Genomic DNA, 12555 nt, shown 5'->3' on the forward strand with positions numbered 1-12555 from the left:
TAGCTAGGGACGTCCACCATTGTAGGACATACTCATTGCGGTCCCAGTTACTTGGACTAAGGCCCTCCACCGCTGCCCGTACAGCCACCCCTCCCCAAATCCGCTTGGTTAAACGACACTCAACGAAGAGATGCAATCCTGACTTTAAAGTTTGCCCACATAATGCACAGGCAGCGTTGTGGGGCCAATCCCTCTTCGCAAGACGATCTGTTGTCCAAATTCTATTTTGGATGGCTAACCAATTGAAGAATTTATATTTCGGTGGCGCCCATACCTTCCAAATGATCCAGTTCATATTTGTAAGCTCAGAGCCGAGGAATTAGGCAAGGTCTGCTGATTTCGCCAAATACTGTCGATCTTCTGAGAGTTTCCAACTAATAGAGTCACAAATACCTGGTTGCAAGGATATTCTTTGCAAAATTGACCAAAGCCTACAGTACTCCCCAATGTGTTGCTTTGTCACCTCAACAGAAAATAGGTTGTGGTCCCTAATCCAAGTATGATTCGACACAGCGCCTCACTCAAAGATCTGTTCTTTCTTTGGGACACATTGAAAATGAGAGGCGCAATGTCCTTCAGTATTAACCCTTGCACCCACGCATCATTCCAAAAGGACACCTTTGTCCCGTCTCCCACCAAAATCGATGTCACTGCTGCGAAGAGCTGTCGATCTTTTGTCATGCAAGGGAGTTCCAAGGCCGTCTAGAGCCTAGTTGATGAAGCCCAATCTTGCCATAGCCAACGCAAACGCAAGGTCCTTGCAAATTTGGTTAAATGAAGGATACCCAAGCCTCCGCACTCTTTTGGCCTTGCGGAACGGAGCCAATTTACCTTGCATTTACCTCCCGTAATTTGTGCACACCCAGCCCAAAGGAATTTTTTCCTTCTCGAGACAATTAAATTCAATATTTCCTTAGGAGCCCGTAAAGCAGAGAGAAGGTAGATTGTTTGGGAGGTAATGACTGACTTAACTAAAGTTAGTCTACCAACCATAGAGAGGTTTTTCCCATTCCAGCCACTGAGCTTGTTCGAAATTTTGTCAATTAAGAACTGTAAGTCGCTCTTCTTCAGTCTGGATGATGAGAGCGGGAGGCCCAGGTATTTTAAGGGGAAGGTAGCCCTTCTGGCCGGCATATTCCTTAGGACCACGTTGAGATCAATACCTTGACAACAGATAGGCACAACTGTGGACTTATGGAAGTTTGTCAACAGCCCTGACGCCTCACCAAATAGCCCGAGCAGCTTTAGTATTGTCTCGACCTCCTCTTTTTTGGTGCAATAAATGAGGCCGCATCATCAGCATACAATGAGAGACGAAGGCAAGGCGAGCGACCCCTGATTTTGCTGAGAAGTCCCGTCTCTGTTGTCAAGTCTAAAATTTTCTGCAATGGGTCAATGGCAAGCACAAATAACAATGGTGAGAGTGGGTCTCCCTATCTAAGTCCTCGACCATGAGACAAGGAGGGATTCGAGACCCCGTTAACAAAGACCCTTTAGGTGGATGTTGAGAGGGTGGCTGCAATCCAATCTCTCCACCGAGAAGGGAAGCCTAGATGTTGAAGCAGCAAGAGAAGGTATTCCCATTGGACCAAATCAAAGGCTTTCACAATGTCCAATTTGAGGAAGAGCGAGCGTATGTTCATGCGTCGGTAGCGCCTCACTGCACTATGCACGACCATAAAATTATCCTGAATAGTCCGTTTCTTGATGAACGCGCTTTGGCATGGTGAGACTATTTCATGCATATGTGGCGCTAATCTGAGAGCAAGAGTCTTGGTGATGATTTTGACAAAGGAGTGAATGAGGCTAATCGGTCTAAAATCACCAACTGCCTCCGCTCCCTCCTTTTTAGGAAGTAGAATAATATTTGCCGAGTTGATGAGTTGCATGTTCATGCACCGAAGGTCGTGAAATGCCTTAACTGCCTCCAACACATCGTGCTTGATTATTGAAAGGGAAATAGGGTCAAACCTTTTCCTAAATGATTTTGGTGGTTAAAATGGCCAACACAAATATTGGACTAACTAGTTTGCACTAGATTATATGTTCTACAGGTGCCAAAGGCTCAGCACAAACCAATAAAAAGATTAAAGTTAGGGTTCAAAAGAAAGGAGCAAAAGAAACCAAAGTGAACCCTGGTCTGGCGCACCGGACAGTGTCCGGTGCACCAGGGTGGATCGACCTCAAACTCTTCACCTTTGGGTTTCTCCAGGCGCACTCCGCTATAATTTACCGGACTGTCCGGTGCACCAAGCGAAGCAATGGCTATCAGCGCAACGGTCGACTGCACAGTGCCCTGACAGAGCTATAGTTGGCGGTAGAAGTCAGAGCAGGCGCCAGAGGCGCACCGGACACTGAACAGTTGCTGTCTGGTGCGGCACCGGACTGTCCGGTGCACCAAGATGTCAGAGCTCCAACGGTCGAAACCGTCAGAACCCTAATGGTTGGGTGACGTGGCTGGCGTACCGGACAGTGTCCGGTAGTGCACCGGACTGTCTGGTGCGCCCATCGATAGCAGCCCTCCCCAACGACTGTTTTGGTGGTTGGGGCTATAAATACCCCCAACCACCACCATTCAAGGCATCCAAGTTTCCAGCATATTGCATTCAATACAAGAGCTCTAGACTTCACTCCAAGACTCAAACAAGAGATCAAATCCTCTCCAAAGTCCAAAACCACTCCAAACACTTAGTGACTTGTGAGAGAGGGGTTGGGTATCTATGCATGCATGGTCAGAGACGGTTGGCTATCTAGGCTGCTGATTGCTTCGTTTGGCCGCACCGTCGGGGACGCGTTCTCTGCACCGACGTCTCATGTGTTTCCCTTACTAATAAAGCGGGTTATATTAAATATATAAATATCAATTATGAATATTAAACATAGGTTACATTAGATTTTTTTAAAAAAAATCTATTTTATCTTTTTTTGTGTTCATTTGAGTTCTTGTCGCTTGGATCACTTTTCTTCTTCCCCATTCTTGTTCTCAAAACACTTGTAATCAAAGCAAGAGACACCAAGTTGTGGTGGTCCTTGTGAGGGGTCTAAGTGACCCGTTTGATTAAGGAGAAAGCTCACTCGGTCTAAGTGACCGTTTGAGAGAGGGAAAGGGTTGAAAGAGACCTGGTCTTTGTGACCACCTCAATGGGGACTAGGTTCCTTGGAACCGAACCTCAGTAAAATAAATCACAGTGTCATCCGCTTTATTTCTTGGTTGATTTGTTTTTCCCCTCTCTTTCGAACTCGGTTTTATTTCTAACGCTAACCCCGGCTTGTAGTTGTGCTTTTTAAGTTATAAATTTCAGTTTCTGCCTATCCACGCCCCTCTAGGCGACTTTCAATTGGTATCAGAGCCCAGCACTTCATTAGAGTCTAACAACTCGAAGTGATGTCGGGAGGATCCGCCAAGAGGGAGATGGAAACAACCACAAGCCACGGGAAGGCTCCATCAAAGGAGTTCGGCGCCAAAGGAAGGGAGGAATCGCCTCCCCGCGTCAAGTCGCATCGGAGTGGCGACAAGAAGAAAAAAAATGAAGAAAGTGGTCTACTACGAGACCGACTCTTCGTCGCCCTCCACCTCCGGCTCTGACGCTCCATCCGTCACTTCTAAGCGCCATGAGCGTAAGAAGTTTAGTAAGATCCCCTTACGCTATCCCCGCATTTCCAAACACACTCCTTTACTTTCCGTCCCATTAGGCAAACCACCGGTTTTCGACGGTTAAGATTATTGTATGTGGAGTGATAAAATGAGGCATCATCTAACCTCACTCCACGCTAGCATTTGGGACATTGTTGAGTTTGGAGCGTAGGTACCATCCGTGGGGGATGAAGGCTATGACTCGGACGAGGTCGCCCAAATCCGACACTTCAAATACCAAGCCACTACTATACTCCTCGCCTCTCTAAGTCGAGAGGAGTATAATAAGGTGCAAGGGTTGAAGAGTACCAAGGAGATTTGGGACGTGCTAAAGACCGCGCACGAAGGGGATGAGGTGACCAAGATCACCAAGCGGGAAACGATCGAGGGGGAGCTCGGTCGATTCATCCTCAACCAAGGAGAGGAGCCATAAGCAATGTACAACCGGCTCAAGACCTTGGTCAACCAAGTGCGCAACTGAAAGGGAAATGTGCTCTTGGGCCATTTCAAAAAGTATTTTGGTGATTAAGTGCCCAACACAAATGCTTTAAGTGTTAATTTGTGCCAAAGACTCAAGAAGTGCAAATCAAGGTACAAGGTATGTTTCTAGACTTAGTACATTGATTTGAAGACTAATGTATTGTGTCTAAGTGCTAGAAGCAGGAGAAATTGTTATGGAAAAGAGTTGGCTGTATACAGCCAACTGCTGCTCGTCTGGGAGCACCGGACAGTTTCCGGTGGTGCACCGAACAATGTCCGATGCGCCAGGACCAGTCTCGGTGAACAGTCCACTTTCGGGACTCGACGGCGGTGTATGGCTATAAATCACCAGACTGTCCGGTGGTGCACCAAACTTTCCGGTGAGTCGTCCGCGGCGAAGTCGTCGCTCTCGAGAAACGTTCAACGACGTACGACTAAAATTCACTGGACTGTCCGGTGGTGCACCGGACTGTCCGGTGAAGCCAACTGTCGACTGCGCCATTGGTCGGCCGCGCAATCCGCGCGCGACGCGTGGGCGTGCCAACGGTCGGCAGGGGGCACAGGACTGTCCGGTGTGCATCGGACAGTGTCTGATGTGCCAACTGCCGCAAAACTGCAACTGTCCGGTGCGCCACCCGACAGAAGGCAAGAATTGCCTTCCAAGAATGCCTCCAACGGCTCCTAGCTACCTTGGGGCTATAAAAGGGACCCCTAGGCGCATGGATCGGAGGAGTCATCCAAGCATACCTTGAGCATTCTAAATCTTCCACACTCCGTCTCCGCACACTTGATTGACTTTCTTAGTGATTTGAGCTCCGTTCTAGTGGTGAACTTGTTGCGATTCATTCGAGCTTAAGTCTTGGCTGTGTGTGTGCATATTGCTACGGATTTGTGTGTGTTGCTTCCCTCCCTTACTCTAGTGCTTTTACTTTGATCTTTGTTGTAAGGGCAAGAGACTCCAACTTGTGGAGATTCCTCGCAAACGGGAAAAGAGATAAGCAAAGAAGAACACCGTGGTATTCAAGTGGATCATTGGATCACTTGAAAGGGGTTGAGTGCAACCCTCGTCTATTGGGACGCCACAACGTGTAGGTAGGCAAGTGTTGTACTTGCCAAACCACGGGATAACTCGTGTGTCTCTTGTGATTGTTTTTCTGTGTGATTACTGATTCGTAAGAGCTCGCTCTATAGCCACTTGGTTTATCATTCTAACACTTAACCAAGCTTTGTGGCTATAAGTTTTAAGTTTTTACAAGATCACCTATTCACCCCCCTCTAGGTGCTCTCAATTGGTATCGGAGCCGTTCTCTTCACGAAAGGGACTAATCGTCCAAAGAGATGGATCCTAAGTGAAAGGGGATGGTGGTCAACGACAAGACAAAGGAGTCCATCGTCAACGAGCCAAAAGATGATAAGCCCTCGGACTCTGGCTCGAGTCATAAGAAAAGAGATGGGAAGATGAAGAGGCGCATAAAGAAGATCGTCTACTACGACAGCGACGGGTCTTCTTCTTCCCCAAGAGACGACGACTACGACGAGAAAAAGAAACCGGTTAACTCAAACTTTTCTTTTGATTATTCTCGTATTCTATTTAACTCCAATGCTCATTTACTTTCAATTCCACTTGGGAAACCTCCACACTTTGATGGAGAAGACTACTCATTTTGGAGTCACAAAATGCGTAGTCACCTATTCTCTCTCCATCCAAGTATTTGGGAGATCGTTGAAAACGGAATGCTTTTTGATAGTTCTGACAACCCCGTTTTCATTAATGAGCAAATCCATAAAAATGCACAAGCTACCACTGTTTTGCTACCATCCTTGTGCAGGGACGAGTACCACAAGGTGAGCGGCTTGGATAACGCCAAGCAAATTTGGGACACCCTCAAGATTTCTCATGAGGGGAATGACGCCACCATGATCACCAAGATGGAGTTGGTGGAAGGCGAACTGGGAAGGTTCGCGATGATCAGGGGGGAGGAGCCAACCCAAACGTACAATAGGCTCAAGACCCTGGTCAACAAGATCAGGAGCTATGGAAGCACGAGATGGACGGACCACGACGTCGTTCGACTTATGCTCAGGTCCTTCACTGTACTTGATCCTCATCTTGTGAACTCAATCAGTGAGAATCCTAGGTAAACCAAGATGACACCTGAGGAAATACTCGGAAAGTTTGTAGGCGGGCGTATGATGATCAAGGAAGCAAGATACGTTGATGAGGCATTGAATGGCCTCATGCCCATCTACGAGCCTCAAACTGTTGCTCTCAAAGCAACAAGTAGCAGGGAGGCGCTACCTAGCAAGGTGGCGCAAGTTGAGGCGGCCGGGCTAAACGAGGATGAAATGGCCCTCATTATCAAGCGCTTCAAGACGGCGCTAAAAGGACGAAAGGAGCATCCCAACAAGAGCAAAGCAAAGGGAAAGCGCTCCTGTTTTAAATGTGGTAAGACTGGTCATTTTATAGCAAATTGTCCCGATAATGCTATTGACCAGGAACAAGAAAAAGGCGGGAAGAGGGAGAAGAAGAAGGCCTACAAGAAGGCAAAGGGCGAGGCACACCTAGGCAAAGAGTGGGATTCGGATTGCTCTTTGTCCGACTCCGACGACGAAGGACTCGCCGCCTCGGCCTTCAACAAGTCGTCTCTCTTCCCCAACAAGCGCCATACTTGCCTAATGGCAAAGAAGAAGAAAGTAAGCGCTCAAGAAACTCCTAAATATACTACTTCTAGCGATGAAGATTCTAGTGATGATGAAGTAGACTATTCTAGCTTATTTAAAGGTTTAGATAGAGCCAAGGTAGAAAAAATCAATGAATTGATTGATGCTCTAAATGAAAAGAATAGACTCTTAGAAAAGCAAGAGGATCTCTTATATGAAGAGCATGATAAATTTGTAAGTGTGCAAAAGTCTCTTGCTTTAGAGGTTAAAAGAAATGAAATGCTTTCTTGTGAATTATCTACTTGTCATGAAACTGTGTCTAACTTAAAGAGTATTAATGATGATTTAAATGCTAAGCAAGAAGTAGTAAATAAATCTAGTTCTTGTGTAGAGCACGTTGTGATTTGTAATAGGTGTAAGGACTTCAATGTTGATGCATGTGTTGAGCACCTTACTTCTATTACAAATCTTAATGATGAAGTAGCAAGTCTTAATGCCCAACTTAAGACTTGCAAAAATGACTTTGATAAATTAAAATTTGCTAGGGATGCCTACATTGTTGGTAGACATCCCTCAATTAAGGATGGGCTTGGCTTTCGAAGGGAAGTCAAGAACTTAACAAGTCAAAGGGCTCCCATTTCCAACAAGGAGAAAGGGAAGGTCCCAATGGCTAGTAGTAGTCAAAAGAATCATGCTTTCATGTACCATGATAGAAAATATTCTAGAAATTTTCATTATAATAGGAGTTATAATGTTTTTGACTCACATGCCATGATTGCTTCGAGTTCCAATGTTAATGGTAGGTCTAGGAGAAATTTTGTCTCATGCTCCTCGGAAAGTCTGTAATAAACCTACCACTATTTTTCATGCTTGCAACACTACATTTGTTCTTTCATGTAAAAATGAAAAAGTGGTTGCTATAAAGATGGGGGCCAAATGCAAGGGAGACAAGACTTGCATTTGGGTCCCTAAGGCTATTGTTACTAACCTTGTAGGACCCAACAAGAGTTGGGTACCTAAAACCCAAGCCTAAATTGCCTTGCAGGTTTATGCATCCGGGGGCTCAAGCTGGATTATCGACAGTGGATGCACAAACCACATGACGGGGGAGAAGAAGATGTTCACCTCCTACGTCAAGAACAAAGATTCCCAAGATTCGATCTTCTTTGGAGACGGGAATCAAGGCAAGGTTAAAGGACTAGGAAAGATAGTTATTTCATCCGAGCATTCCATATCTAATGTGTTCTTAGTTGAATCGCTCGGGTATAACTTGTTGCCCGTTAGTCAACTATGTAATATGGGTTACAATTGCTTATTTACCAATGTAGATGTGTCTGTCTTTAGAAGGAGTGATGGTTCATTAGCTTTTAAGGGTGTACTAGACGGCAAACTCTATTTAGTTGATTTTTCGAAGGAGGAGGCCAATCTAGATGCAATGTTAATCGCTAAGACTAGCATGGGCTGCCTGTGGCATCACCGTCTAGCACATGTTGGGATGAAGAACCTTCATAAACTTCTAAAGGGAGAACATGTGTTAGGTCTAACCAATGTAACTTTCGAAAAAGATAGACCTTGTGCAGCTTGTCAAGCAGGTAAACAGGTGGGAAGTACTCATCACAGCAAGAATGTGATGACCACATCAAGACCTCTGGAGCTACTTCACATGGACCTCTTCGGACCCGTCGCCTACCTCAGCATCGGGGGAAGTAAGTATGGTCTTGTTATTGTTGATGATTTTTCCCGCTTCACTTGGGTATTCTTTTTGCAGGAAAATCAGAAACCCAAGGGACCTTAAAGCGCTTCCTAAGGAGAGCTCAAAACGAATTTGAGCTCAAGGTGAAAAAGATAAGAAGCGACAACGGGTCCGAGTTCAAGAACCTTCAAGTAGAAGAGTTTCTTGAGGAAGGAATCAAGCACAAGTTCTCCGCTCCCTATACACCACAGCAAACACTACAGGAAACGCCTAAATTTTCGTGGGCCAAAAACCCACGAAAATAAGCCTAAACCGACGAAAATAGCCGCCGAAAATAAATTCGACGAAATTAGGCAACTATTTTCGTCGGTCCCGACGAAATTTATCTATTTTCGTCGGCTTTCCCAAGGCCGACGAAAATAGTGAGTGGACCAACTATTTTCGTCGGCCCGATGGTGGCCGACGAAAATAAGTTCCCAGGCTATTTTCGTCGGCCACCACCGAGGCCGATGAAAATTGATGTTCCCCCCCCCCCCCAAACAGATTTTTCTGCACCTATTAATAATTCACAGCAAAATAAACATTATCACAATTAACATATACACATTCACAAGCAAAATACATAATTCACAAAACACATTCACATAATTCACAAAACACATTCCATAGTCCATTCAAATAAGTCCAGAGTCCATAAATAGTCCATAAGTCCATAAACAGTCCCTAGTACACACTCACTACTCACTCCTCACTCCGGCGGGCTGTGGGAGTTTTGGCCACTCCCTCCTCCGCCATCAGGAAGGTGGCCACTCCCTCCAGCACCATGGACGAGGAAGTCTTGGACGTTGACACCACCCTCCGATCCATGAGCATGTGACGCTGAACCCTGCAATTCATCAATCATTCAAATAAGGCTATATTTTGCTATCCCTATACCTATACATTGCTGTGTTTGGTCAATATTTGCATAAAACTAAACATGGAACGTCACCTGTGATCCATGGTGAGGAGGAGGCTGTGCATGCATCCACGGGTACTGTTGTGCTGGCCACCCCAGAGGTGGTGGCACCCACCCCGTCGGTGGCGGTGCCATCCACGCTTGAAATGGCTGAGAGCCCGCCGGTGGCTGGGAGACCGGTGGCACCCATCCCGGGACTTGCTGCGATCCTTGGGGTGGTGGAGGCGTCCAAGTGCCTGGAGGTGCCTGCGTCCACCCAACACCGGTCCACTATGGCTGCGACGCTGGAGCTTGTCCTGGCCACTGTCCCCATCCTTGTGCCTGTGAGCCATTTTTTATAATAAAAAACGAGTTGCTATGGAATTGAAGTGTTCAGATAGTGTTACCTGGGGAGGGCGAAAAGCGGGCAAGTTCATATCAGGGCCGAGTCTAGTAGTCATTTCCTGCAAATGGATGCAACGTTAGAATTGCAACATTATACTTTGAATTCAATGACGACACGTGATGAGATAGACGGATTACCTGAAAATAAGAAGCCATATATTGCGTCAGCTGCCCAACCTGCTCCTGCGCTGCTCGAGCCTGCTCCTGTGCTGCTCGAGCCTGCTCCTGTGCTGCCCGAGTCTCCTCCTCCAGCTGAGCCTCTCGAGCAGACCTGGAGGAGCGAGAACTCCCTCCCGAAGACGATGCCTTCCCTTGACCTAATGTCCTGTTGTACTCCACAACGCCGGTGCCAAAGGCAAACCTGCATGATACACATAGTTGAGCCATTAAGTGGACACATTCTTGTTAATGAAATCGTCGAATCAAACACAAACACCTCACCTGCCATGCTTTCTACCCCCACCACTATGGTACAACGCCGAGGCATCTAAGTCTGAATGCATCCAGTCGAAGTCAGGCCCATGGCGTTGAGTCATTTCCTCCCCATATGCATTCTGCAAAGAAAGTTGGAGTTAGACACAAAACATGCAATTTAATTCGTAAATACAAACTTGTTTACCATTTTCTCCCTTGCCGCCTCGCTGCATAGCACATCAGGGTTCGCCGGATCAGGGCCACGGTGACCACGGACGTAAACCTCCATAAAACTTGGAGCAACTCCACTTTCAGCTTCCTGCATGAAAAAGAAGAGTTAAACCATATAATGTTCATAGATGTAACATACAAGTTTGATTTATATACTTACCATGCGGCGTGCGGTACCAAGGTGTCCATCGGCGCCGTACCTATGCCCCGGTCCTTCAGTGCCACGGTTGACACGGTGCTTGTTGGACTCTGCAATCCACTCAGGCGACGCCCATCTCTTTGCCAACCACCTCCAGGCTTCCATGTCCTTCGCCAGCCAATCCACAATGCTCTCCAGGTACTGCTCCTCTGTGAGGTAGATCTCATTGGCCCCTAATGCTTTGCTCATTTTCTGCCCCTTTATCTTCTTGTAGTAGTAGTTGACGGCCGCGATGCGAGTATTGTACATGGCATCCTTGATGACCTTATCAGCGCACTTCCGAAAGTGCCTCTTCACACGTGCCCACTGAGCCTGATCGTCCTCGATGTCATCCGGCAATTCGAACCTCCCCTACATATCAATGGAGAAGTTAAGTTAAAGTAAGATTAGGAGAAGCAATAATTCAGTGAATTGCTTATATACGAAAGTAAACTCACCCAGAACTCGTCCCACACAGCCACCTGACAAGTCCTTCGTTTTTTTTCCGAACTTCCCCCTCCGCTACTGCTTTCCCCTGACTCCCCTGGCTGGACATAGTCCTTTAGACCCCAGTCAGCCCACTGCATAGCCGCGAACCTCTCGCCATTGAGCTCCACCATGCCAGGGTAGTAGAAGCGACAAAGGCTACCCAACACCGCGTTCACCTTGGGACGTCTGCCTGTACCGTCCCAAGTCAAGTCTTCCCATGACCTACAAACATTAATAAAACAAGTAAACCAGTGCAATCACGTTCACATTAAACAATTAACACAACAGAAATAAGCCCCACCATTCTCCATGCGGCCGGATGAGCCTCCTCTCGGCAGGTCTCGGACCAAGCGCATTGCTCTTCTTATACCTAAGTATACAAGTAAATTCAATATGATGAAATGATTAAAAACTAATATCAATTAAACTAATATGCATAATAATACCTGAAGGACGTAGAACCATCTGACGCGTCGCCCGCGCTGCCTGCCCCCATGGGGTCAACCTCCTCATCCTGCTCACCCTCCTCATCCTGCTCACCCTCCTCACCCTGCACATGAGCATCCTGCTGAGGAGTCTCCTGCTCACCCTCCTCACCCTGCACTTCGTCTAGACAGTCAAGAAGTTGCTGCTGCCTCTGTCGGCTCTGTGAGGTGCCCTGAAAAAGCCCACTGCCCGAGCTGTCCTCGCTGGCCGCGCTGCCCCCACTCCTCCTCGATCTCCTATGCTTGAACATGTTCAACTGTAGATAAATTAATGTCAAACCACAATATATGAAACAAATAATATGAAAATTACTGTATACATAGCTTAATTGATTAACTAAAAGAAACATACTAATCAAAAGTCATCCGCATCCGATGATGCTTCTTCGGCTCGTTGTTTATTCATACGCTCTTGATTTCGTTGGATCCTTACTGATCTTCTAACGACGACAGGTCGTTTGCGCTTTGACCTAGGTTCTTCAATTAAGTCGCTTGAATTGCAACAGAGATTTTCAAGGCCTTCTCCATTGGTCACATGGAATCGGTGAGCTATGTCTTGATTCGACGCCGCTTCTGGTTGCACTGGTCCGCCTACCAAAGCTTCCCAAGGCAAATGCACAATTAGATGTTGCATCACATTGAAGAATCCTGGCGGGAAAACCTTTTCAAATTTACAAATAAGAATTGGAATTTCTTTCTCAAATTTCTGCATCAACCTCTTCGATACCGTCTTTGCGCATACTTCCCTATAGAAGTAACTCAGCTCTGCAAATATGCTCCAAAGCTCATCCTTGAAATAGCCTCGAAACATCACGGGCATCAGCCTCTCCATAATAATATGGTAGTCATGGCTTTTCAAACCGATCAATTTACCGGTCTTCAGATTGACTGCCCGTTTCAGATTTGCCGCATACCGATCTGGAAATTTCAGATTCTTCAACTACTTAA

The sequence above is a fragment of the Zea mays genome, chromosome 9, assembly GCF_902167145.1.
Source record: "Zea mays cultivar B73 chromosome 9, Zm-B73-REFERENCE-NAM-5.0, whole genome shotgun sequence".
NCBI classification, from domain to species: Eukaryota; Viridiplantae; Streptophyta; class Magnoliopsida; order Poales; family Poaceae; genus Zea; species Zea mays.